Source organism: Macaca nemestrina, chromosome 17 (genome assembly GCF_043159975.1).
Source record: "Macaca nemestrina isolate mMacNem1 chromosome 17, mMacNem.hap1, whole genome shotgun sequence".
Lineage (NCBI taxonomy): Eukaryota > Metazoa > Chordata > Mammalia > Primates > Cercopithecidae > Macaca > Macaca nemestrina.
The window spans coordinates 80,802,170-80,827,639 of NC_092141.1; the positions used below are offsets into that span (position 1 = coordinate 80,802,170).

At 39.7% G+C, this 25,470-nt stretch overlaps 1 long non-coding RNA gene across 1 annotated transcript in view; it reads right to left on the reverse strand.

Moving 5' to 3' along the window:
• Positions 1-25,470, reverse strand: part of LOC139359680 (uncharacterized) — a 92,136-nt gene that overhangs the window by 10,135 nt on the left and 56,531 nt on the right. The window lies entirely within an intron of this gene.

Sequence of the window (25,470 nt, forward strand, 5' to 3'; positions counted from 1 at the left end):
TACTTGAAAATAAATTAATGGCTCCCCGATGAAAGTCAAGTACAAGTTAAAGATGGAAAATAATTGTATTAAGAAAAATGTATCATACAGACTTAGCGAATTTTTAAAAGATGTTTTCCCAAAAAACCACTGAACCTAACTTCACTTGTGAGTCATGGCATAGAGCACAGGGAAAGGTCAGTCAGTATTTATTTATCAAAAGTGAGTAATTAAGGTCGATGCCATGAGATGTTCAGTCGTTTGAAAAGAAATCCAGCCTAATGTTTGCTTGTGTAACGACTTTAACCATGTGAAATTGATGAGTTTTTAGGCCAACAGTAAATATCAACAATTTTACACAATGTAGCTTTGTAGCATCATGGTTTTTTTTTTAATTATTAAACAACATTTTAAATCTCCCTTCTTACTTTCGAAATCATCTGCGAAAGGAATCTTCAAAGCTAAATTCTGTCTTCCCCTACTGTTGGCATGGAAGGAAATCTTAGAAATAATTTTCTCCTCCCTAGGCATCTAAAATGAATTTTATTTCGAGAAAGAACCAATTATTTCTGGATAAATTGGGATTATGTAGGAAATGGGCCTGTGGGTCCGCAGCCACGTTGAGCAGAGTAGGCAGAGGGCAAGGAGAATGAGAAACGGCTAACACAGAGCCAGACCTGATTCTCACTTTTTGACGTATATTTACTCATCTAAATCTCACAACAAACCAATAAAATGGTATCATTATTGGCCCCATTTTATGGATGTAGTAACAGAGGCACAAGCAAGTTAATTCTTCTAAAGTCACACATTAGTGGATATTGAGACAAGATTCAAACCTAGGCAGTCTAGCTTCAGAACCCACGTACTTAACCCAGGCACTGTATTTTTCCCCAAACAATACCCTGTCCTCCTTCTATATCCCCTTCCTCTGATTTGTGTTTCTTTTTTTCACCTATCTCCACCTGGTGAATAAATTTGCATGGGCTCATACAATTATTCTTTGTCTCTTGCTGCTGCAATGTCACGTTTCTGACAATATGCACTGTGTCTGTCTCACTTGTTAAGGCATCTTCTTCTGGGTCTAGATGTGGGAGATGCTAAATCATTAGTTGTTGGGGTAAATTATTGTGTGAATGAATGAATGGTGTACTCCACCCTAGGCTAAGGAACAAGGGAAGATTTAAAGCATCAAGTCATTAAATTGAAGCATACAGTGCCAATCATAGGCAAGACACAACAAAAGGGTTTGGGGGCCAGACTTAAAGACATTCTTAGGGCCAGTCTCTGGGGTGAGACTGCGGAGGGCACATTTTATACCCTGCCTTGGAACGAGCACATGATATCAAGCCAGTTGGGTCAAAAATGTGTTCCATTCTTTCCTGTGTGCCTGGTCCCCACCGCCAACACCATGAAAGCAGCTTTCCTTTTCAGCTGCTTCCCAGCAGAGCCAAAGCACTGAGTCATGCACACTCTCCTTCTGATGCATTTCCAAGAAGATTGACCAATATTCAGATTTTGCCCTGTGGCCCCCACCCCAGAAAATTTCTCCATGCAATCCAAATGGCCAAAACAAGAACTGAACCTGTGCCTTGGTCTTGATTAGCACCAAAAGGTGGCCAAAGTTCCCACTGTGGAGAGTGGAAATAGAAACAAGCAAGGTATTGCATAATTGAATGTGAAATGTTTTCATGAATTTAAATGAGAACTATTTAAACGAATTTACACTTTTCTGGATATGATTCTGACTGCTTACTGAAGTTGCAGAAAAAGGCCAGGAGCAGTGGCTCATTCCTATAATCCCAGCCCTTTGGGAGGTTGAGGCAGAAGGATTGCCTAAGACCAGGAGTTCAAGACCAGCCTGGGCAACACAGCAAGATCCCAGCTGTACAGGAAATTTAAAAATTAGCTGGGTGTGGTGGTGCGCTGTTAGAGCCCAGGAGTTCAAGGTTGCAGTGAGCCATGATCACACCATTGAATTTCAGCTTGGGCGACAGAGTAAAACCTTGTCTCTTAAAGAAAGGTACAGAAAAAGACAACAAGATTAATGTTACACAAAATAGGATGATGGACAGCCAGGACCCAAGGAGACGCAGATGAACACATTCCTACGGATGCTTTTGTAGGAAGAGAGGAGAAGAACGTTGAGTGTTTGTGCTCATTTTCACACAGCCCTTTCTTTATCCCCAAGAAAAATAAATATTATAGCTGGAGCATTTCTTATTCTTCTCTTGGTTCAGAGTAAGGATGCTTTCATGTGTACATGCACACACAAGCATATGTGAAAGTTGGGGTCTATTAAGTATGGAGACCCCATATGGTTCCTTCATACCTCCCCCTATTCCAGGGTTGAAGCAATCATGGAAATGGACGGAGTCCAGAGTTTATTCCTCAAACTACATGTCCAGTCTTGAGCTTTATTTCTTTAACCAAAGAGTCCTAATAAGCAATAATTATGATTAAAGGGTAATTAGATACAGATTTAAAGATAAACCACAAGGAAACACAGTGAATCCTCTGCAATTTATTTTTAAGTCTACGTGCACTAATTCAAATGTTACATATTTCAATTAAAAAATAATTCCTGCTGCTCTATCTCCAAAGGCCATTTTGGATGGCATACTGCCTGCCAGTGTTTGGAGAACTCTGCTACTGAGGGTGGTTAGGTGGGTGTATTAGTCAGTTCTCATGCTGCTAATGAAGACATATCCAAGACTGGGTAATTTATAAAGGAAAGTGGTTTAACGGACTCACAGTTCCACATGGTTGGGGAGGCCTCACAATCATGGCAGAAGGCAAAGGAAGAGCAAAGTCACACCTTGCATTGTGGCAAGCAAGAGAGAGCGTGTGCAGGGGAATTCCCCTTAGTAAAACCATCAGCTCTCGTGAGACTTACTATCACGAGAACAGCACGGGAAAGACCCACCCCCATGATTCAATTACCTCCCATCAGGCCCCTCCCATGACACGTGGGAATTATGGGAGCTACAATTCAAGATGAGATTTAGGTGGGGACACAGCCAAACCCTATCAGTGGGTGTGGACTTTCCGCAGCTGTCACAGCATTTACCCCAGGAAAACGTGTGCCTGTGCGTCGCTCTGTGTGTTCAGGTGGTTTTCATTCGTCATTACACATTCTCATAGATTGCCTCTCTTCTCCTTAGGTACTGCTGGAGGATTGTCAAATATAAGCTAATTCCTTACTCACCCATCCGTTGAGGCCCTGTTAGATCCCAAGCAAGCATGTCCTACTCTCTTAGGATACAAAGATGACTCAGGCAGGGTCCCTGTCCTCAAAATTTTACAGTAACATGGAGGAAACCAGGCCGGGTGCGGTGGCTCACACCCCTAATCCCAGCACTTTGGGAGGCCAAGGTGGGCAGATCATGAGGTCAGGGGATCAAGACCATCCTGGCCAACATAGTGAAATCCCATCTCTACTAAAAATACAAAAATTAGCGGGGAGTGGTAACACATACCTGTAATCCCAGTTACTCAGGAGGCTGAGGCAGGAGAATCACTTGAACCCAGGAGACAGAGGTTGTGATGAGCCAAGATCATGCCACTGCACTCCACAAAAAAAAAAAAAAAAAAGGGAAACTAACCAGTTATGAAATATGATCAAGTCTGGCAAGTACCACAATAAAAAAAAACATGAGATTGCATGGGAACACAAAAGGATGTGGACTGCAGAAGCTGGGTGGAGATTGACAGCCTTAGAGCCACAGGGGGTCTGAAACTTGTTTGGCCTGGACGCTGCATATAATATACATATACCTGAATTTGAAGACACTTAGGGCTTTGAACTCAACAATTTGCCACAGTCCCCATCCTGCCTAATTGCCTTCATTTACTTGGGTGGCCACTGGTGGTGACAGAATGAGAAAACGGGCTGAGTTCACAAGGGAATGAAGAAGTGATATTCAAGCTGGCTAACCCTAGGCTCTACATTAGCCACAAGGAGGAAGGCATGGAACTTGTGAAGAGCAAACGTTCTGTGAAATGGAGTGTGAGTGTAAATGGGACCCACTGCTGGAAAAGTCACATGGAGTTCCATATTTCTGAAGAGGGACAGTGGAGAACACTTTAAAGGACCACTAAAAATTCAGAGTAACTTTGGAAATTAATTAGATATAGAACTACAATTAACATATATAATTAAATCGTATAACATATATAACGATTTAATGTATATTAAATATAATTATATAATATATTACATATAATTATAATATATTAAATAGAAATATATAATTAATATATAAATTAATATATAATTATATATTAAATATTCTTTATATCATATATTAAAATTAATATGAGTCATATATTAATTAATTAATATAATTAATATATAAATATAAATTAATATAATATAAATTAATATAATATATAAATAATATAATTAATATAATATATAAATGATATAAATTAATATTAATATATAAACAATATGATTTAATATAATTATATAATTATATTAAATATTATATTTATATAATTATAATGTATATATTATATGTATTTCCTATAAATATTATTTACAAATATAATATATATTTACCTCTTCATAGCCATTTGTTATAAATCTCAAACAAGGCTTTTGTTTAATTTTGTTGTGTTTTCCCTTTTGAGTACAGGGTCTGGATTGGGGTCACCAAATCAAATACAGGATGCCCAAATTTGAATTCCAAATCAACAATGAATTTTTAAAATAAAAGTATGTCCCAAGTATTTACATAGGAACATACACTAGGAAAAAAATAGGCCCTAAATATTACACGGGACATACTTATACTGAAAAAAATGTTGCTTCTCTGAAATTCAGAATTCACTGGATGCCCTTTATTCTTGTCTGCGGAGTCTGGCAGCCCTGGCATTCATACTGGAGAGCCCCTCAGGGCGGTCCTGTTTCCATGACGTAGCTTGCAATTGGACAGACATTCAGATGCTTTCAAAAAGCCTAGGGAGTCTGGTGAGCACACATTAACTTCTTTTAGCCCACAAACGGCTCCCTGTTCAGTCTGTAACCTCTTTCCTCCCTCTGATATCACTCCCTATCCTTGGGCCACACTCCCAGACATCCTGAGAGCAGTTAGGAGGAGAGTGGGTGTGGACAGGTAACCCTGAGAATTTGGAGGCTGAGTGGGAGAGAGTAGGTAAGGAAGAGGGTAGATTGTCAACAAAATGTCAGCAGCCTGCTGGTGGAAGTTCAACAATGACCATGTTGCTTTAATACAAAGTGTGGGCTGGGCGCGGCCGCTCACACTTATAAGCCCAGCACTTTGAGAGGCTGAAGTGGGCAGATCACCTGAGGTCAAGAGTTCAAGACCAGCCTGGCCCACATGATGGAACCCCATCTCTACTAAAAATACAAAAATTAGCCAGGCATGGTGGCTGCATGCCTATAATTCCAGCTACTCAGGAGGCTGCGGCAGGAGAATTGCTTGAACTTGGGAGGCAGAGGTTGCAGTGAGCCGAGGTTGCACCACTGCACTCCAGCCTGGGCAACAGAGTGAGACATGAGACTCTGTCTCAAAAACAACAACAACAACAAGAACAACAACAACAACAAAAAAAAACAATGTGTGGCCCAGATCCTGCAAAGCCATCCATGCTTTGGCCTATCAAGGGTTCCATACAGAGGAAAGCTGGCCAAAGAGTCTGTTCTTCTAGATGCAACTCAATCCCAACACAGATGAGATGGCTCCTTTGGCGATACTTCCCCGAAATGCAGGCACATCAGTCCCCAAGCACTGGTTACCAACCTCAGAACCCGGTTGCCAGCAGCATTGCAAGCAGTTGACACCCTTGCAACAACCGTTTTCCATTTTTTCTCTAATCCAGACACTGATCCTTGAATTCGTGTCATAGGAGCTGTCTTCAGAAAAGATCGAGAAGGGACTCTGAAATCGCCAGAGGCATTTTGACTCAATCTTCCAAAGTGGAATTAAAATTTTAATCTAATTTGAGACAGTTATTTGGTGAATCTGCGGACTTGTCATAAGGCAGATGATTAAAGCAGAACTAAGGGATTTGAGCCTTTCTTTGTGAGGAAAATGTAAACATGTTGGAGGAATTTGTTTTGTTTCTCTTTTTATACATCCCATACAAGAAAATTACATGATAGACACCAGGCAATGTACTTGGTCTCAGTAACCAGGCTGGGCATGGGGGAAAAAGGAAGAAAATAAAAGATTCTTTTTCATCAAGTTGTTAGTAATAATGCTTTTTAATTAATTAATTAATTTTGCCTTTGTCACTAGCCAACTTGCCAAAACACACTACAGAATACAGTGAAATGGATTTACTTTATTTCTTTTAACCAAAGAGTTCTTATAGCTTATAAACAATAATTATGATAAAAGGTCAATAGATACAGCTTTAAGGATAAACCACAAGGAAATACATTCATTCATTCATTCATTTTGAGACAGGGTCTCATTCTGTCACCCAGGCTGGGTGCAGTAGCACAATCACAGCTCACTGCAGCCTCGACCTCCTGAGCTCAAATGATCCTCCTACCTCAGCCTTCCAAGTAGCTAGGACCACAGGCACACACCACCACATCTGGCTAATTCATTATTATTGTTTTGTAGAGATGAGGTCTCACTATGTTGCCCATGCTGGTCATGAACTCCTGGGCTCAAGTGATCCTCCTACCTCAGCTTCCCAAAGTGTTGGGATTACAGACATGAACCACCTTCCCTAGCCAATGATTTCTTTTTAAACCCATGTGCACTAATTCAACTTTTACATATTTCAGTTAAAAAACAAAAAAACTCATGCTGCTCTATCTCCAAAAGGCCATTTCAGATGGCATGCTGCCTGACAGTTTTAGGAGAACTCTGCTACTCAGGGTGGTTAGATGGGTGTGGACCTTCCCCCAGTGTGAGGCCCAGAGCAGCTTACCTGTCATAGCATTTAACTCAGGGGAATGTGTGTCTGTGCATTGCTCTGTGTATTCAGGTGGTTTTCATTTGTCATGACATATTCCCATGATTCCTTATCTTCTCTTTCGGTATACTGCAGGAGGATCATTAGATAAAAGCAAATTCCTTACTCAGATGAGGACAGGACTAACCATTTTGGACATCTAAATAATTTTTTGGCTCCAAGGCCAGGCAAACACCAATGTTCAAGGATCAGAGAATCATCATCTTTCCTTCCACTATTCATCAACATTAAGAAACAAGAATGTTATGTGTGAGGAACAACTGTTCTCATTTGGGATGCCAGCAGAGGACTTGAGGTTCCTAAGGAGAGAGTCAGTAGTTTCATGTAACTCACACAGGGGACATGGGATGGGGTGGAGGTGGCACTTCCTGAGGTCCTGACATCACATCACTGTTTTTATTGAAGTCTTCCCACTCTTTGTCTGAGAACTTCATTATGTCCCCTTCTGGAGAGGCCCTAAAGACCAACAGAGAGGTGTTGTTCTTCCCTGGGTACAGAGACTCCAAGACCTTGTTTTGACCTTGAGCAAATCCCATAAAGTCTTGGGACTCCATTTTACCATCTATAAAATAGAAATAATTCTACCTGCTCCTCCCAACTTCACAGGGTTGTTTTAAGGGCAAAATGTTGAGATCATCAATTTTAAAGCATTCAGAAGTCACAATTAATGCAGCTTAGCATTCATGTAAAACTGGTTGTTATTATTCTGACAAAAGTATCAGCGTTCATCGATTTTGTCAATGGACAGCTATTGTATAATCCCCTGAAGATATGCCTAGTCCCATTATACAACAGATTGCTTTTATCTTCTCACTAACTGGTCCTTCTGCCTGGGATATTCTTCTGTCATGTAGCATCATGGTAAGTTTCCTCACCTTCTTCAAGATTTGCTGAAATGCCATCTTCTCAATCTCAACCTTATCTTCTGCTCTAACTATTCTACTTAAATTACAACCCATCCCTCCACTCCTGGCATCCCTGATACTCCATGCACTGCTACATATTTTTCCATAGAACTGATTTCTTCCAACACACTATGTAATATATTGTGCTTAATATAATTATGATTGAAATAATACATTAATTTGTATCATAAACACGTCACTTATTATGTAGATGATCTATTGCCTGTCTCTGTTTCACAAGAGCAGAGACGTCTGACTGCTTTATTAAAGTACTCCAAGCTTATTAAGGCCAGTACCTGGCACAAAGCAGACACTTAACAAATATTTGTTAACTAATAAATTAAAAGTAAACCCAAGGACATCCTGTGCACACTAACTATATGAACTCCGTGTTCCTTGGCTTAGAATCCAAGGCCATCTACAATGTAGTCTAAATGACCTTTTCAGTACCATCTTCCTCTTCCCACTCTTTGGTTTCCTTCTTTTATAAGCACACATCCCAGCTAATCTGGTTTGTTCCAAATATCCTATGGAATTACGTAAACATTTAAAATCTTGTTTCTTTTGCTTAGAATGCCTACTCCCCAAATGTTCTCATTTCAAATCCTATTTATCTTTCAAGTTCAAATGCCTTTTCGTCTATGCAGCCCTTCTGGATTTTCAAACAAGGACATCATCTTCCCCTCCTCTTAACTCAGTGCCTCTAGTATGGCCCTTATATTTACATTGCACTGTAGTTATTTGGAGACATATGAGTCTGCTGAGGCTGCCATAACAAATGCCACTGGGCTTAAACAACATACATATATTTCCTCACAATTATGAAGGCTGGAATTCTGAGATCGAGCTGCTGGCAGGGCTGGTTTCCTCTGAAGCCTGTCTTTTTTGCTTGAAAATGGCCGTCTTCTCCCTCTGCCTTCACATTGCCTTCCCTCTGTGTGTGCCTGGGTTCAAATTTCTACTTCTCACAAGGACACCAGTCATATTGGAGTAGGGCCCCTCAAAGGACCTCATTTTAACTTAATTACCTATTTGAGGTCCTATCTCCAAATACAGTCACATTCTGAGGTACTGGAGGTTAGGACTTCAACATATGAATTTGCAGGGAACATCATTCAGCTCCTAATGGGCACCTATCCCTTACTCAAGGAGCTGTGAGTTCCTTTAGGATAGGCCCTTGGTCTCATCTATTTTTGTAACTCACAAGCAATCTAGCACAGTTTCAGATCTAATTATTTCACAAAAACTGTTGAGTGAGCCATGTTTCCCAGCACGATCTTACAGACACCAGAGTATATGATGAAGATTATCTTGACTCCTTCATTTCGTGCTCTCGGCACCACCTGTCAGATCAACAGGATCTTCCTGAGTTCCTCTCAACTTAGTTCTTTATCAATTTTCCTTTCCTCCAAGTTTGCTCCCCTAAAGATCCATTCCCAGCTGAGGAACTATTTGCTTCTTCAATTGCTTTTTTGCAAATGAGAATAAATTAAGCATTTGTTTTAACTAAGCACTCACACAGCTTTCAATGAGGGCAAATTTTATGTGAATGGGCTCACGTCATAGTAGACAGAATATGGTTAAAATTTAGGGAAAACTTCTACCTGAACAATGTTATAACTAAACATTCTAAGAAAAGTTAGAACCTGTCTGTTTTGTATTTAGTACTTGTTGACTTGGAAGCACCTTGACAACCTTTAGTTTAACTGTAGGATTTCTGAAGTTCTAATTAGAACTTTCGAATTGTGCATTTCAGTCAAAACGTGAAATGCCATTAGCTAATACAGGATTCCATCTTGTGAAAACATTCGTTGAAAGAACTCTAAAAACCTGTGTTTGGTGATTTACAGTATGACTACTGTGAGACTGGAAACACAGAGAATACTTGATTTTCTGGAAAATAGTTGACTTTTTATAGCACAAGTTAAAGATCTCATGTAGAAGTTCAGTTATTTATACATTAAACACTCCAGTTAGCATTTACAAACAAAACTGTGACTCCCAATTTTCTGTTACTGAAACAAACATACAGCCCCTCAGTAGTACTGAGGCCACGGAAGTAATTTCTTGGTTTTTAAAAAAAGCATATCATTTGGAAGTTTATGCTGAAAAACAAGAGTACCCAAAGCTCTGAAATTAAACAAAATAATCCCTGCAATAACACTGAAGACTAGAAAGTAGTGTTTACAGGGAAAAGAAGACTGGGTTAGGTTAGAAAATTTTAATTATAGCTCTGTTTCTACCAGACATTTCTATTGTTCAGGTGAGCTGGGTAACTGATCATCTGTAACTGATAATTGGGTAATCTATGGGCTTCAATATCCTCATCTGTAAGAAGAAAGGGCAGATGAAATAACTGTCATCCTTAAGGCAAGGCTGAATTGTGACCTTTGGGAACTTCTCCATGAATTTGGATCATATTGCAAAACCTTTCTCCACTTGATGGAAACCCCACTGATTACCTCAAGGAGTACTTAGATTGGGTAGAGAACAAAAGGCAGAGTTCATAATACAATGACAAGGAAAAAGGTCCCAGGACACACCATTTCTATGAGGAACCTTGACCACAAACAAGGCTTTCTGATCCTGTTAGTGCCTCCCACCTGCTAAAGTGAAGACACTTAGACTATTCATCCAGAGGTCCCATGGTAAAGACAGTAAACACCAAACACCCACAAGACATTGTGATGCTGAAGGTATGTTAGTAAAACAAACTTAATCCCTTAGGTCACACTATGTCACCTCCCAGCTATTTTATAAGGTGTGACATGTAAAATACAATAACCATGAAGATGCTTTTGAAACCATAGGTCAAGTTCATATGAAAATAAAGAAGTCAAGAGAAAAATTGACTACTTTTCCACAAATTCCTGGATAAATGGGATATTGGTCTTGCATTGTTTAAGTGTGCTTCTCCTAATTAGCCTAATTTTTTAGTGAATTAATTCTGAAACAAAAAATCTGAGTACCTCTATAGCAAATGCTGGGAGCTGCTGACGTAGGCATTGCCTAACAGCTCCTAGAAAAACCTGCCTGTTACCATTCCTGATAGGTTGAGCATCCACCAGCTGTGAATAAAAGACCACACAACCTTCAAGCAATCTGTCTATCAGGAAAAGCCCCATATATGATCAGATCACAATGACATTTATTTGGGGTATTTTATATTAGCATGGCATTCTCTTCTTCTTTTACTTGGCAAATCTCATCAAGCCCTAGGTGTGCAAAGTAAATTTATTATTAAGAGTTGACCCACTAAGCTTTCAGAAACATGGAACCCCAAAAAAGCTCATTAAGTTAGACATCTACTAATTGAATCCTGTTGGCTCGTAAACTCCAACAGAGGAGTATCTCAAAGTTTATAGAAATAGTAGTAATAATTATGCATGGCATCAGGCAACAAATAATCTACTTTCCATTATTATGCATTGACCTTTTCTTGACATTTCATACAAATAGAATGATACTATTTAGAATTCTTAACATGTCTTTTGCATATGACTTATTTCATTTAATAAAATATTTTTAAGGTTCATCCATGTTGAAGCATGTATCAGTACTTTGTTCCTTTAAATTGCCAAATAATTTTCCACTGTGTGGGATACGCCACATTTTGTTTATCCATTCACCAATTGATAGACATTTGGATTGTTTACATTTTGAGGCCATTTTGAATAATGCTGTTATGAACATTTACATATAAGTCTGTGTGGATATACGTTTTTATTTATTTTTTGGTAAATACCCAGAAGTAGAATTACTGGGTCATGGTAAACTTATGTTTACATTTAAGAAACTGCCAAATTACTTTCCAATATGGCTACAATATTTTGCATTCCCAAGGATCCATGTAGGAGGCTCCAGGTATCTTCACATCCTTGCCAACATTTGTTATTATCTGTCTTTATTATACTGGCAAGAATTTTGACACTCAGCTTATATTTTGGTCCATTCAAATCTGGATATTCTCTAAGTAAATAAATATGCACAGCAAGAAAAAAATTTTTAAGCTATTGATAAATTGCCATAAGTGTATGCACACTTAAAGACTTCCTGATAGTCCATAATCATTTCCTCTATTACATCAAAAGTTCCCAGATTACTATCTGTCACTCACTTTACCATGTGAAAATAAGCTATTGTTCTTCTCTCTGCATCTTAACTATTTGATTACCTCCAATGTTGCCTAGTATGAAAAAGTTTCAATCGCAGCCAAGAAAAAATAACCCAGAAGGGTGAAAGAAGAAATGACAAACTGGAGTTTTTCAATAGACACAGAAAAGTATGTAGCCTGATGTTTCTAAAAAGGAAATGGAAACAGCTCAAGATCATAGCAGCAAAATCTAGACTGCGAGCCTTGGTCCTTCACATTTCATCAGTTACCAGTGGCTCCACTGAAATAGAAAGGTTAGGGTTAGTCATTACTCAGTGGAAAGTTTTGTTGAAGGAAAAAATATATACACTTATGAAATATCTTGTCCAGACTACAAATCACTTTACAAGTGACAATCAATTAGGACCCATAACGTATACACAAGGCGGTTCTACCCCACGTTCCAGCAAAACCTTACTGAACCTAATTATTTCTTTGGACAGATATTTGAAGGAGAGTACTGGGACACTGAAATTTCACGAAAACTTTTTTAGAACAGATAAAAGCCACTTATGCATGTTGAGAGAAAGGACATTCCCTTTGTTTAAGCCACCTAGAAAAGTAGCAGAATACATCTAATAGATTTGTCATATATTATAAGCGCCTCCTTTTCAGGGAATATGGGTTGAGACTCTCCCCACTTGGTTTTAAGACATTTAATGGTATTTTTCTCATTTTTATAATATCTAACTTTGACCAACACAGAGTAGTAATAGTGGTAGACTCTTTAGTTTGCAGTTTATTCAACAAACATTTATTAAACACTAACTGTATGCAGGCATTGCACTTCCTAGAATTGTCAAATCAAGTATTTTTTGTAGTAGTAGTGTCACAGCACTAAGGTTGTTGGCAGTGGGTGCTGACAAGGTTGGGCGTGGGAGGTGGAAGAACCACAAGATAGATTAAATCACGAAACTTTTGTGGTATAACAGGAGTTAAACAGAGAAATTCCAACTCTTATTCTCTAGGTTTATAACATCATTAGTGAGTCCATTAAGTACTTTGTTGATATTGGGGTGTTCTATTCCCCCCAAAATCCAGAACTTTCCCAGTTTTGGTCAATGCTCGAGCCATCAGGCCAAGTGCTATTTTCAGCTCCAGCAGCTCCCTTGTTTTGTGAGTTCAGCCCAGACAGGAAACCACCCAGTCTGGGAAGGTTCAGTTAGATCCCAAAAGAGCACATACACTCAGGTGCAAGATCCTCAAGGCAGCAAGGGATGTTACAGTTAATCACACCCTGCCTTAGAAGTGAACAGGCAGTCATTGTTTTTCCAAGAGATGAATGCTACTTAGTGTGTGTGTGTGTATGCATGCGTGCAAATATTCGGGGTAGATCTAAAAGGTGTTTTATAAATCCTGCTGCTCTGCTCCATGTAGACTATGTAGATTTCCCATGGATTTCCATAGAGAATTGGTGAAAAGCTCAGAAATAGTTTTATTCTAGAAAGCCTTTTTTTCCCCACTGGAAGTGGCTCTGATTAAAACTTTTATATGTAGGGAAAGAATGCCCAGCAGATTTTGCAAACAGACAAATACTCTGCCACATACAGAATTGTGGTCTAGGATGTGGAAAACTTCTTTAAGGTGTTCTTGACTTACAAGGAAGAGAGCTTATCTGAAGAGCCAATTAAATAAGTCCATCTGGCGTTGCTGGTCCTACCAATGCCAACAGTGGCGTCAGAGATTAAGGAAGAGAGGAAGAGGGCACTAGGAGTCATCAGATCATCCAAAAGTATATGTGATATTTGATACATGCTTATACTAAAAAATTACTTTGTTTATCTGAAATTCAAATTTAACAGAGTTTCCTGTGTTTTCTCTGGCAACTCCATCATTGATACTCATCACTCACCTTTGTGACTGAGGACTAAGCTCTGTCTTTTGTTTTGTTTTATTATCTTGCCCAAATTCCTATCTAAGGGGTCTGGGGAGTCAGGCCCTATAAACCATAAGTTCTCACCAGTTGGGTTTTACTTAACCCTATATATTGTGTTCTACTTTCCAATCTGACTCTGGCATAACATAATGAGACAAGGAAGAAAACCAAAATATTTTCCCCCCAGACATGTTTCTTTGCCATATCTTGAAATGGCTCTGCAAAGCTGTCCTTGGTGGGGGACAATGTGCATCCGTAAATAATCTGTTAACTTAGTTAGATCTTTTTCTTCCAGGCCTTCCCAATCCTGAAGAGATTAAGTAAGAGCCTAGCACCTTTTTGAAAGTCTGAATAGGTAACATTTGTCATCTATTGTCTCTAAGGGCTGCCGCTATAAGACTTCAAAAGAACCTTCGTCTCCACAATCTTTTATTTTAACCTGAACATTTCCTTTCTATTGATCGCAGGTCTTTAGACAAACTCAACCAATTGTTGATCAGAAAGTGTTTGAATTTACCTAAAGCCTGGTAGTCCCCCCACCTTTGAGTTGTCCCATCTTTCTGAACCGAATCAGTCTATTTCTTAATTGTATTTGACTGACATCTCATGCCTCCCTGCAATGTATAAAACCAAGCTGTACTCCAACCATCTCAGGCACATGTTCTCACAACCTCCTGAGGGCTGTGTCATGGGCCATCATCACTCATATTTGGCTCAGAATAAATCTCTTCAGATATTTTACAGAGTTTGACTCTTTTCATTGACACAACAATCCTCCTGCCTCTGCCTCCCAAGTAGCTGGGACTACAGGCATACGCCCCCATGCCCAGCTATTCTTTGTATTTTTTGTAGAGATGGGATTTTGTTGTGTTACCCAGGCTGGTCTCGAACTCCTGGACTCAAGCAGCCCTCCCACCTCAGCCTCTCAAAGTGTTGGGATTAAATGTGCCTGGCCTGTCTGTTTGATCTTTGTTTGCCCCAAGGGCTTAGTCTAGAGTTCAGAACAAAATAGATCATCTACTAATGTTCACTGGATGAGTAGATGGATGGATTATTAATATAATTCAAATCTTTAATTCTTGTAAGTTCTATATTTCACATTAAGTGTCCAATTTTAAGTTCATTGGGGAAATAAAATCCACGAGAACATTCAGATATATGAATTAAGATCAGACTATTTGATATAGGAGTTAGTTTCTGCATTTGGCAGGTTGATACCAAATTGGGGTGAAGTGCTCTCTTGGAAGGTGAAACCAAGAAGTTCTATTCAATCATGAGTAGCTAACACCGATTGAAGCCTCATTATAGGCCACTATATCTTTATATTAACATTTAATTCTCACAAAACCCTAAAAGGTAGGAGATTAACTCTCTTTCACAGATGAGAAAAGACACAGAGAAGTTAAGTAATTTACTCAAGATCACATAGCTGTTAAGTAGTATTAGAATTTGCAGCCAGGCAGTCTGACTTCAAAGCTTGTATCATAACTATACAGCTACCCAGCATCTCAAATAGAAAGATACTAAGTATTTAACTATGCTGGCTCCATAGCTTTTGCTTCAGGAAGTAAGTGAATTTTTCTGGAATATCTATGTCCAGATTTTTTTCTCTACTAGCCAATACTATTCATGAATAGAGCTGTCAGACTCATCTCCTTCTGCAACACTCCCTCTCCCTCTCCCACATATAACCCTCAGCCAACATTGCAAATGGCTTTCCAAAATGGTGACAACATAGAAGAGAACCTCCCAATGGAAGTTATGCCCCAACTTCAAAAATTGAAGTAAATCCTCCCTCTCTCCAACCTCTGCCCCAGAAAAGAGAACAGGGTAGAAAAGTAGGAACAATTCATACAGTATAAGAAGACATCCTTTGTGAAACTTGTGCTTGTTGGGTGGAGAGCATGGGACTGAAGATATCTCATAGACTGTAGACTCAAGTCCAATAGGTAAACAGAGACCCAGAAAGCTGGACATAATTTATGTTATTAAAAGATGACTCAGGTGATCTCAAGTGACTCATACCACTCATGTTTTAAGGAGAAAATAATTTTGGAAAATTTCTTAAGGTCATTTCACATAGAGAACTATAAAAATATTAGGTGTCATGCTATTTTATCTGCATTTGATGGAGATGTAATATGCCTTTATTATTCAATTTAAAACTAATATTTTAGGTGATGACAGGTTGAGAAGACTGGATTCACAGAACTGGAACTGGAAATTATCAACTGGGAAAATCTAATGCAGCTTGACTGATGGCTGGAAGTAACAGTAAGCTTGAATTAGCATTTTGGAAGGCCAATTCATCAGCTGTCATAAGCCAATGTTAAGGGGAAAAATAAAGTGTTAAAACATGAGATCTTTCACTTGGAAAGAAGGAAAAAATGCTACAAAAGGCCAATGGCCTCATATTAAGAGACATTTCCAAAGAAGAGTGTCCAAAGTATATCCTAAGATTTGTTTTTCTCCAGAACTACTTCTAAAGAAAACTAAATAATCATTCACTTGTAGTGAATTGGGTAAAATTCTCACTGGGCAAATAGGGATAACCAGAGTGATGCTTTATTTCCTAAGATTATTTGAATTTCATGTCAGGGGGCTTTCAGTTCAATGTACAGTGACCTGTATTCATTTCTATTCCATGATCTACCCACATCTTGCCACAATAGCCCACTGGATTTTGGTGTTCCAGGGCTTAAAAACACAGCTGAGGGATCTGCTACTTCAGAAACATTGAAAATCACTGGCACTGTCTTGGGATATCAATGTCCTATGTTCCATGTTCCTCAACCAAACAACCAGATGCCTCAAATCCACGACACTTTCAACATGCCAAGTATAGTCAGGAACAAGAGAAATGCCTGCTCTATTTAACCAACGCCACCCAGGCCATAGGGTCTTCTCACAGTCAAGCTCAGTAGATACAAGCAAACCAAAACACAGGATGCAGTAGGGTACATGATCCAGGTGTGTAATTGCCCAGGTCTGTTGATCCATTTCATCTCATCAGGATGCAAAACCTCATTTTCTCAAAGCAAAACTCTCAGCTTCACTCCTGGGTGGAGGTGAGGGGGGGCACATAGATCAAAGACAAATAATGAGAATGCAGAATTTCCTGTGCCCGCCTTTCATGGAAGGGAAACTCTTGAGTAACCTTATCAAAGTGGATATGACCAAGGGGTACCATTCTTTATGCTTTAGATCTGATGCAGTCAAAAGTCAAATTGATTCCCTCATTAAGAAATATCAAGAAAATTTCACACAGAGAACACTGATGGCACAGGGAGATAAAGAATAGAAAAGGAAAAAGAAAAGAAAAAATCAGAGCAGAGTGGGTAGAGAGGTTCCCTGAAGCCTTGCTCAGACTGAGACTCTGAATCTCTGCCAGACCATGTGAAGCTTGCTGTTGTTTTTTAAGTCTCTGTTTCATTAAGACCAGGAGTTGGGCAAAGTTCCCTCTTGATCATGGGGCCAATCTGCTTCTCTGTTATTGCTACCATTGAGAAGGAAAGAAAAAAAAACATATTTGGCATTATAGCTTAGACAAATTTACATTTCATTGTGGAAGATTTGTGTTTGTTCAACTTTACTCAGTTCCGATCTGTTCCAGCCAAATCACTTTTTTTATCCTTCTTCCTCATTACAGTAGGGAACAAAAGGAAAAGACAGGGGATAGAGATGGAGATGGAGATAGAGATAGATAGAGAGAGAGAGAGAGAGAGAGAGAGAAAGAGAGAGAGAGAGAGAGAGATAGAGACAGAGATAGGGATAGAGATGGAGAGACAGGGGAGAAATAGAATATAGGCTCCTTAGGGCCCAATGAATTCTGCCCAGCCCCCTTTGAAAGTGGTATATTTCCTATATGTGTTCAAAGATTTGGAATTTGGGTTAAACTGTTTCTTGATCACCAGTTGTTTCAAAAATGGAAAGAAAATAAAGAGTCCTTATGGCTTGGTTGTTTTTTAAAGAAATAAAAAATCTTACATGAGGCTCAATACAACACAAATAGGACTATCTTGGTTTCTACCCCCAAAATAAACCCTTGTTTCTAATATGACAAAAGAACTTCATTATAGAGTGATTATATCCATCACACTATTCCATGTCTTGATCTTTTAAAGGAATGTTAACAGAGCGCCTCAGGCTTGACCAGTTGTAGACAATAATTATGCTTAGTAATGCCTCAAGATCCTGTGATCAAATGATTCATGGCAAGCCCCATTTAGCATTTATCAGTGTATTTGCTAGTGGCACAAAACAGTCCCTATTTCAGGAGAAGGTGTAGACCACAGAAAACGAAAGACAGAAAACCTGGAAAATAAAAACTTCATCTTCGAAACTGGCATTAGCAGACTGTAATATTTAACAACAACAACAACAAAATCTAAATAAATAAAGTAGGGCTACAGGACTTCAGTTGAAACCAGAACCAATTGTCCAAGCACCTTATCAGGCATGATCCAAGCCCCGAGATGGAGGTGAAGTGAATGAAGTAAGCGATCTATTAAAATCAAATCTTCAGAACACGCAAATCAACCCTTCTCAGGTTCTTATGCATTTGGCAAAGGTCTACTGCATTTGGAATTATTTGACTTTAAAAAAAAAAAAACTGGTGACTATTGACTTCATTTTCCTTAAAAGTACAGATAGACATGTGTACACGTATAGCTCTACAAATACACATTCCAAATAAATTAGGAAATGATATAATTAGTTTAGTATGGTGGTCACAGTCACTTGAACAAAAGAAAAAAAAGGAAGAAAGATCTAACTGCCTGTTTCTGGCTATTTAAGGAATTTAAAGGACTCCACACAGGTTTATCCTAGTAATGCGTTCTGAGTTTGGGAACTGAATATCCGCCATCCTGATCAAAAATGACCAAAATTGATTTAGCCAAGTCTCTGAATTGTAGAATATTTCAGAGCATGTTTTGAATATTACCTGTTATTTGTCCTACACAGCCAGAAAAGGCCAACTCAGGAGGTAGGGGGTGGGAAAGGAAATAAAAAAGAAGAAGAAAGAGTAGGGAGTGCAGGAAGAGACGTGGAGAAGAGGAGTAGGGGGAGGTAGATAAGAGGAAAAGAAATAAATAAAAATTATTGGCCAGGCACAGTGGCTCATGTCTGTAATCCCAGCACTTTGGGAGGCCGAGGCGGGCAGATCACGAGGTCAAGTGATCAAGATCATCCTGGCCAACATGGTGAAACCCCGTATCTACTAATAATACAAAAATTAACCCAGCATGGTGACGTGTGCCTGTAATCCCAGCTACTTGGGAGGCTGAGGTAGGAGAATCACTTAAACCCTGGAGGCGGAGGTTGCAGTGAGCCGAGATTGTGCCATTGTACTCCAGCCTGGGTGACAAGAGCAAAACTCCGTCTAAAAAAAAAAAGGTACATTATAAGAAAGAGGTGATATATTTCCACCAATCACCGCTAAGAACCTGATATTTTCACCAACCACAGTGCAACGTGCATGACTTAGATCCAGCCCCTTTAAGCCATTTACCTAAAGAATGATTCATACCTCAGATCAAACCCAAGTTACAAGTAGCACATTGAATTAACTTAAGAGGGATAAAAGAACCCACTCTAAGCTCTCTTCCGCTTGTTTCAAACTGAATTCCAAATCTCTTTCACTTTCTTAGGAGACTCTCAAAAACTGACCTGTCAGTAGCACACTGAGACTTACTGCATGTCCAGAGGATATAAATGTTAGTCATGGTACAATTTTTTTTCCTCAATGCATTTCACTGTATAATTGTTATAACAGTTTTTTCTTCATCCACATTTACCTTAGCAGACAAATGACAAGACAGGAATTCCGAAAGAATTAGAACTTACTTGATACCAGTAAGTCAGTGGGAGAAGTGTGAAGTCTTATCTTGATCGGAACATTCTCATTGACTGCTTAAGTAAACCACATCACCAGAGGACTACACCAACCCCACCTAACCCAACACTGCTGTATGCTGAAATAAAACAGAAACCAGAATAAGTGTCTGAACCACATACTTCCTGGGTGCCTACTGTTCTAAGCACTATGCTGGCTGTTGGGCGAATAAAAGCTGGTAAACAAGAGAGGCATGATCATTGGTTTTACAGATTTTTCATCTAGAGAGTGAGAAAGTCATTCAGGAAATAGTCATCCAAATGTGTCAAGTACTGTGAAGGGCAAGTGCTGGGTATTGTGACAGCATGAAGTGGGAGGACCTAATTTAGATAAGGTAGAGAGGGGAAAGGTATCAGCAAAGGTCTGAACACGTTGCAAACACCTTATTTTCCATTGCACACTCAAAATCTCACAAAAGTGACATAAAAGACAGTCTGAGTGAGCAAAGGAGTGAGGGTTGATTGATTCATTGGATTTTTAAGTTTTATCTTGTTGGAAAGAACTTTATTTTTCTCCAGGTAAATGGGGTACAGGATTCCATCGAGAAAACAGAATCAATGAGAGAGAGTAGACAGAGGCTTTCTGAACTGGAAGTCAACATGAGGCATCTACCATAAAGCCATGGAGTAACTATCAGTGAGTTTCTGCCATCAGGTGGGAAGAATTCTCTTTGCTTACGTCATGGTGAAGGGATATCAGGTGACTGAAGCAGAACCTCACCCAGAAGCTCTGAAGCTGGAGGCAAATGCTTTCGGTCTTTATTACAATTCTCAGGAGCCCACATCCTGTTTTCTCCCAGGTTTTCTCCCAGGCTCTGAACTCATCTGCATAGTCAGAATGTTCCTTCCAGCCCTAGGTCTCTGTGCTGGGTTGGGAACTATTTTAACAGCCCCTTGATGCCTCATAGGTTTACTATGAATGGCGTTGTGCAAGAGGGGCCCAGCTCCTGGTGTCTGTTAAATTATATTACTATTTTGCACTTGAATTCCCACACACAGAGCAAAACGTAAAGCCCCCAGTCCTTCTTACCTACAGAGGAACCAAGACTAGGACTCAGGTTTCCGATTCCTTACCCGGAATCCTTGCTAAAGCATTTATTTTTGTATCTGTGGGTAGCAAGGAGAAAAAGGCACTTTCTCTTTTCCAGATCTGAGGTTTGTAAAATATTATGTGCCCTTGTCTAAATTGCAGTGTCACTTTATACAATATGTTTGTATTATTAAAAATGGATCAAGTTAAATGACTGGTAAAATACGTGGTATAGCACCAAACAATTGCCGAGTGAGCTTAAATGCATTTCCAGTACCTGATGTCACAGAATCTCCTGTGAGCATCAGAAAAATGGTAAGGTTTTATTTACCATAATAAGAGTCATCTTAAACATATGCAAAATGCATTTAGCCTAATATAGGCTATAAGTGGATAACTGTTTAAACTAAATGTTTCATTTAACTGCCCTCATTAAGTGCTCTGAGAACACAGGATACACAATCACAAATTGCAGACTTGGAAACGGTCATCCAGTCCAACTTCTTATCAGGTGTTTAAATGTCTCTAGCGATAGAGGTCTCACTACCTCCTAAACAGCCCATTAGGCAGCTTTGAATTTTAAAAGCTACAATCCAGAAGAGTAATAAGAAAGAAAAAAAAGTCTCCAACTCAACTTCAATGTAGAGAATAGACAAGCTACCAAGAATACAAAATGGCATTTTACCAGGATTGTTAAATGAAGAAATCATCTGTTAAATAAATAAAACATTGCCTTAAAGGCGAGCAGAACCGACATAGAGCTAATACACCAAGACATTAGTTTAACAAATGTTTATTGAATATTTATTATATACCTAGCATGGCTGTAGGCATTAGGGACAAAATAATGAATAAAATGGACTATGTTCTGGCAGCTTGTAATAGAATAGGTTGTGTAAGGATAGCTTGTACAAGTAATGCTAGTAAGCAGTTTTTGTGCTACGTGCCAAGTTTTGTTCTAAGCATTTTATGTACGTTAATGTATTTGAACTTCACGACGATCCTACTAAAAGGTACTTTTATTACCCTGTTGTACCCCTCTATATGAGAAGAACGGAGTTTTCCCCAAAGTCCTGAAACTAGTACATGAAGAGACCGTGTTGTGCATCCAGGCATCTTGGTCTCAAGCTTCACCTCTTAGTCATAGTGCTTGGATGTCTTTTAGAAAAGGAGGGGAGGGCCAGGCAGGGTGGCTCACGCCTGTGATCACAGCACTTTGGGAGACCGAGACAGGCAAATTACCTGAGGTCAGGAGTTGGAGACCAGCTTGGCCAACACCGTGCAACCCTGTCTCTACTAAAAATACAAAAATTAGCTGGGTGTGGTGGTACAGGTCCATAATCCCAGCTACTCGGGAGGCTGTGGCAGGAGAATTGCTTGAACCCGGGAGGCAGAGGTTGCAGTGAGCCCAGATTGCACCACTGCTCTCTAGTTCCAGCCTGGTAGATAGAGCAAGATCCTGTCTCAAAAAAAAAAAAAAAAGAGTTTGAAAGGAGAGAGAGAGACAGAGAAAGAAAGAGAGAGAGAAAAGAAAAGAAAAGAAAAAAGAAAAGAAAGAAAAGGGAAGGGAAGGGAAAAGAGGGAAAGGGAAAGAAGGAGGGAAGGGAGGAAGGGAGGAAGGGAGGAAGGGAGGAAGGGAGGAAGGGAGGAAGGAAGGAAGGAAGGAAGGAAGGAAGGAAGGAAGGAAGGAAGGAAGGAAGGAAGGGAGGGAGGGAAAGAGAGAGGGAAGGAGGGAGGGAGGGAGGGAGGGAGGAAGGGAGGGAGGGAGGGAGGGAGAGAGGGAGGAAGGAAGGAAGGAAGGAAGGAAGGAAGGAAGGAAGGAAGGAAGGAAGGAAAAGAAAGGCTAGGTGTGGTGGCTCACGCCTGTAATCCCAACATTTTGGGAGGCCAAGGCAGGCAGATCACAAGGTCAGGAGATCGAGACCATCCTGGCTAACATGGTAAAACCCCGTCTCTAGTAAAACACAAAAAATTAGCCAGGCGTGGTGGCAGGTGCCTGTAGTCCCAGCTACTCGGGAGGCTGAGGCAGGAGAACAGTGTGAACCCGAGAGGCGGAGCTTGCAGTGAGCCAAGATCATGGCCACTGCACTCCAGCCTGGGGGACAGAGCGAGACTCGGGAAAGACAGACAGACAGACAGACAGACAGAAAGAAAGAAAGAAAGAAAGAAAGAAAGAAAGAAAGAAAGAGAAAGAAAGAAAAGAAGGAAGGGGAGAAAGGAAGAAGGAAGGAAGGAAGGAAGGAAGGAAGGAAGGAAGGAAGGAAGGAAGGAAGGAAGGAAGGAAGGAAGGAAGAGAAGGAAGGAAAGAAGGAAGGGAGGGAGGGAGGGAAGGAGGGAGGGAGGGAGGGAAGAAGGGAAAGAGAGAGAGAGAAAGAAAAGAAAGAGAGAAAGAAAGAAAGAAGGAAGGAAAGAAAGAAAGAAACAAACAAAGAAAGAGAAAGAAAGAAAAAGAGAGAAAGAAAGAAAGAAAAGTAGGGGCAGGGGTAGTGCTTGTTTGATCAAAGGGAAAATACTGATGCTATGGGGAGGATGCCAAATTCAGTTTTCAGTATAAGATCTGTAAAGGCTTCCTGGAGGAAATAACCTGATAGTCAAATAAGAAATAAATGAAGTTTGCTACAGGTGGAGGCAGTAGAGGGGAGTTCTTCCACCAAAGCAACAGCAGGTACCCAGGCTCAGGGGAGTAAGAGAGCCCGACATGTGCAAGAACAGAAGGGCACAGGGTGCCCAGGTGTCTGAGGCCAGGATTAAGCTCAAGCTAGACGGTGACTCAGTGGGGATGAGTTCACTTTTTGTTGCTTGGATCATTCCTTCATTTTGAATTTTATTTAATTTTTTTTTTTTTTTTTTTTTTTTTTTTTTTTTTTTTTTTTTTGAGACAGAGGCTCACTCTGTCACCCAGACTGGAATGCAGTGGCATGATCTTGGCTCACTGCAATCTTCACCTCCCGGGTTCAAGCAATTTTCCTGCCTCAGCCTCCTGAGTAGCTGGGATTACAGGTGTGATGATGCCCAGCTAATTTTTGTATTTTTAATAGAGACGGGGTTTCGCCATGTTAGTCAGGCTGATCTTGAACTCCTGACCTCGTGATCCGCCCACCTTGGTCTCCCAAAGTGCTGGAATTACAATGTGAGCCACCGTTCCCAGCCAAATTTATTTATTTAATGATCATTTGTTTACTAAGATGTGCTAGTCACCCTCACAAGAGCTCCATCTCCAGTGCCCCTGCCAGTAAGGTGTTCCTTGTTCTGGATGATATGAGGAGTTGAAGGACCAATAAATACACAAACAAGCAATATAGCTTTGAAGATGGACGACAATATTATAAATGTGTCTTTTCTTTCTAAGTTAATCTATAGTTAATCAATGTGGTTAATGTTTGCCCAATCAAAACACCAAAACTATACTTTGAAACTCGAAAGAGTGATTCTAAAGTGTATCTGGTGGGCAGCGAGGGATGTGCAAGAAGAACCAATAATTTTCTGGAAAACAGAAATAAACAATCTGGGGACCAAACTACCAGATAATACAATGTATCATTGGGCCATAGTAACTTTAAAAAGAGGTACCGATGCAAGAACAGACAACTGGCCATCACATTGCAGCCAGCCTGAACTTAAAATTGACGTTTAAAAATCGTTTAAAAATCACCAATGATTGGTGAAAACAGAATGTCACATTAATTTTCATTTCTTTCATTTTCGTTAACATTGGATGTTTTCCATTGGTTTTTTTGGCCATTTTGTGTGTGTGTGTGTGTGTGAATTGTCTGTTTTATTCCCTTTGCCTATATTTCTGTTACTTGGGGTTTATTCATAGATTTGAGATTTTTGTGTAACAAGAACATTAAGGTTTGGTAGCGTTTATCTTTTGGAAATGAACCCACGCATTCATTTTATTTGTTGACACGCCAGTACTTACAACTATCTCTAGCCTTGATGTGCACACATATGTACTTGTACACACACAAGTACTTGTCCACACACAATTGCTTGCCTAATCATTCTTTCTCCACAATGATAACAAAGATGAGGCAACTGAATAAGACAAACATTATCATGGCACACTTTTGGGATCCAACTTGAGCCAAGGAGTGAAACACCAACAACATAGCTTCCTTTTATGAGAAACCTCAGACTACCTGAAAAAGACACAAAAACTTGGACATTTGAAAAATATGTGTCAATTTTAAGAATTTTTTCTAAGCACTTATCATTCACCCTCTTTCTACTATCTATCCTTGACTATTAAAAAGTGAACATATGCTTTATTTCTTTCTAAAGATGATTTCTGTACAGATTCAATGATATTTTAGAGTAGACAAGTAATTAAATGGGTAGCCTGACTCTCCACTTGTCTAATATCTGAGTAAATAAACACGGAAGTGTCTCCGCAATGCACTCGCTCACAACACTAAATCCAGTGTCTATGAGTCTCCCTCCCTCAGAGTTGATTGACTTCTGTCCTCAAAGCTTCTTCTAGGGTTGGGTGCCCACTGGAATCCTGGATTACAGCATGTGGTATATTTATCTACTGAAATATGAGCTGTGGGTACAATGAGCAATGCCTTGCCACAGACACCCCATCCATCTGCTGAAAATAATCAATCTCAGAAAATAAAAGTCCAGGGAAAAGTTAGATTTGGGTACATGCCGAGGATTAACAAGGGCGGAA